Below are 3,928 nucleotides of genomic sequence, written 5' to 3'. Positions count from 1 at the left end.
TAATTATGCATACATGTTTCGATTATTAGATTGAGTTTATGAGGACTCAATTCTTTACTTGTTTTAAATCGTTTTCTTAGTTTTATATGAAGAACTAATTTTAGAAATGATCTGTTGGATTAAGGTTTTGGTTGGTAGTTGGTTCCATCACTAGGTGGTTTAGTGTGGGTGTCACTCACGACGATTTGAATTGTGACGAAGTTGATATCAAAGCACTAGATTTGTACCAAAACGGGTCTACTAGAGTCATACAGAATGGTATGGAGACGTATGTACTTTCTGCAAGAGGCTACATGACTTAGGAAAATTATCTCTTATTTCTTCTTTTATGCTATAACTTGATTCCAATTGATATGTGACGATCTAAATTGGTATCTAACATCTTTCACTCTTCTATTTGTAGATAGTTGACACGAGACGTAATGGTGCAACAAAGTAGCTCCGGCGGCAGAGCCGCAGAGCAACCAGTGATAAGACACGACATAGGTAGAGGCAGGGACAGAGAAAGGGCAACAACCGCCAGAGGTGACACTCAAGAAGAGAATGTACCGTGTGAGGCAGCCCCACCCCACCCTAGAATCATGTGAAAGAAGAGGTTGAGATAGAGGTCGAGGATGAGGCTGAACTAGAGGTGAAAATGGGGTTACAAGTCTTCTCCCTATGCACATTGGTGTGATTTAGCAAGTGTTAGCCTTTCTGAGCAGGCTAACAGGTACTAGAGACACTCCTACTGTGTAGGCTACTCAGGTTCCAGTTACTCATCTTGTTGCTATTGTAATTCCTTAGATGGACTAAGACTCGGGCACTAATTCTCTCTTCTATCCATAACTTGATCCTGTGATGACTAGCACTGAACATAAAATGCTGACCAAGTTTTTGAAGCTTACGCCTCTTGTGTTCCATGGTTTCGAGAGTGAGGATGCCTTTGAATTCATCTTGAACTGTTGTGAGAGACTTTATAAGTTGGATATTATGAAACAACATGGGATGAAGTTTGTGACTTTCCATCTTCAAGGTGAAGCAAAACAGTTGTGGAGAGCCTTTATGGAATGTCGATAATCATTTTTTACCTCTATTGACTTGAACACAGTTTAATGCCTTATTTTTAGAGAAGCATGTGCCTCATACTCTATGAGATCGAAAGAAAGATGAGTTTATAGCTCTTGAGATGGGCAACATAACTGCGGCTGCTTATGAGGCTAAGTTTCATGCATTGTCCATTATGCTACATAGTTGGTGAACAATGAGAAAGAGAAAATTCACTTGTTCATCAAGGGTTTGAATTGTGAGTTACAAGTTTTGTTTGTGCATATAAACTCTGCAGGTAAGAGCTTTAATGAAGTGATTGGCTATGTGAAGAAAGTAAAGGGATCAAAGTTCGACAAATTGGACATGCCAAGACATTGTCTAAGAATTCCAGAAATGTGGATAACTATAGTAGTTTGTATTCTAAAGGTTCCAGTCAACAGTTGTATTCAGCTTGTCCGAATCAGTCAGTTATACCCACTTCTATGGATTTTCATTCGGGGGTTCCAGAGCAAACTCTAACTCAAGGCGGTCAAGTGACTTCGTATGTATCAGCCAACATACCCTCACTTGACCGCAAATGTTTTAATTGTAGTGAGTCGAGACACTGAGGAAATTCCCCCATAAACAAATCGTTGGCCAGGTTCAACAACAAACTAGAATAGTGATTCCAACGAGATGAGGTAATAATGGTAAAGGACGTCCACAAAATGGACGAGGAGGTACTAAGGAATGCCGTATGTGAAGGTAATTAGAGAGGCCGTGGAGGTAATAAATAATTACATTGTTGTTGTTAATCAATTTAAATGACTCGCATTGGTAGAGGCTTTTGGACAAATAGTTATTTCTGTTTACGATGTGTTTATCAGATTCTTCTTATGTGATATTATAGCATATTCAAACTTATTTCTGCATTCAGTATTTTCAATCTTAATATGATATCTTAGTATCATGTCAAGAGGATAACTTGGGGTCACTTGAGGCTCTAAGCATTGTGTTGCGTTAAGGAGTAGTCTCAAGGCATGAAACATATACACATAAAATAGCTGCTAAAATTGTTCCAAATATTCTTTATCATAGCAATTAAATATTGAAATCACCATCCCTTGAGTTCTTAATAACAACACACTCATAATTCTTTATCCACACTCATACACAAGGAGGATAGAAATGAAGCAGTTACCTTATCTCAATTTCTGCAACCTCTCCTTTTAACTTGAAATTTTTAAGAACTTCAACTTCCCTTTACACCTAAAACAAAGAAGAAGAGAAAAATCTCTTAATAACCAAGAAAAGTGAGTAGTATCTTGTGAAAACATTCTGCCTTGTATTTATACTTAAGCATGAATAACATATTTTCCTAATCTTTCATGGGAGAATTAAGCTAAATTCACAAGTGTTTTCACTTACTTTGTCTTGCAAAAATGATGGTTTCTTCAAGATCCCTAGGAGAAATTTTAAGGTTGATGTTTTAAGCCTTGAGAGAACTGAAGAAAGTTGAAATTAAATATGATTTTTTGTATGGTAAAATGAGTGAAAAAATAGTTAATATTGTTCTTACATGGAGCCTTCTTAATGATTAAAATATCCTATAGAACCTTCCTTCTTTTAGCTCTATTTCAGCCACTAATTGATCAAGTAGGTGATGAACCTACTTGTTTATATCAAGCTGCTCAAAAAATCATCACCTACTTGCTTTATTCTTAGTTGGGCTTAACTACATACGGTCTTGGCAGATTTAAATGTTTAGCTTTCTTTTATTTTTATTTTTTCTCTTATTTAGTTTGGGCCTGGAATAAGTCCATTAAGATAGGCCTAAATCTGATCCATGAACCTTGACCCCTTTAACTAGATCCATATAGCTCAAGTAGGTGATACACCTGTTAGCTTAATTAAGCCAAACAAGTTACTCACTATTTTATTTCATTTTCTAAAGGTTAATCTCTTTTGCTTTGACTTAACACTTAACTTTTAACTTTAAGCTCAACCACCACCTTACTATCTTGAGCTTAATACTCCGTCGAGGTTAACTTGAAGTATTCATGATGAAACGTGCAAGGAATTACAACACCTTCAATCTATATTAAACCAACACTTTCTCATATACGAAACATGGTCCCTCACTTATACGATAAAGTTATGTCAAGTGTCATCTGAATAGAACTAGCATATGCGTTATATAGGGTGTCATATCTATTTTTTTTTATAACCACAATTTGAATTTCAACTCGAGAAAATAAAAAAATAAATTCTTGATTTTGAAGTGGAAAGTCACCAAACATTATACCAACCAAATAAACATACATTTAAGATGACTCACTCAACATGTATTCTATGAAAAAATATAGTTTAATTTATTTTAGTTAGTTTGATCAAAATCAATTTAAAAATTAAAAGAATGGATAGAAAAATCCTAAAAGATATAAAATAGATAGTAATTCATATATTCAATATGAGAAAATACATTTCACCAATGCAAATATAAAGTCTAAAAAGGGATTGAATTGGGATCAATTGAAGATCCTTTTAAAATAGGTCAAAGCTTGAATGACTTGAGATTGACCAAATTTAAATGATCTTAAGCCTAACCTATAATATTCTGGACGAATTGAATGAATTACTTATATTTAGACTCATTTTGATAGCTCTAGTACACACTATTTTGTTCATATCTTATATATGAACTAGTGAACTTCTCCGCGCTTCGCGCGGTTATAAAGAGTGATAAAATTTTGATAATTTTATTAAATATAATATTGATGTAAGAGAAAAATGTTTGATGAGTACTTAGTAGACTTCCAATAAAGTTGTTAAATTTTTTACTATTTTGAACAAAAAAATTGCAATAAGAAATTCACATAAGATGCAAAATAAAGATAAATCATACCAATAAAAATGCAAC

This window comes from Solanum tuberosum, unplaced genomic scaffold, assembly GCF_000226075.1.
Source record: "Solanum tuberosum cultivar DM 1-3 516 R44 unplaced genomic scaffold, SolTub_3.0 scf00151, whole genome shotgun sequence".
Classification (NCBI taxonomy): domain Eukaryota; kingdom Viridiplantae; phylum Streptophyta; class Magnoliopsida; order Solanales; family Solanaceae; genus Solanum; species Solanum tuberosum.
The sequence above is the reverse complement of the archived record's forward strand: the minus strand, read 5'-3'. Positions refer to the sequence as shown.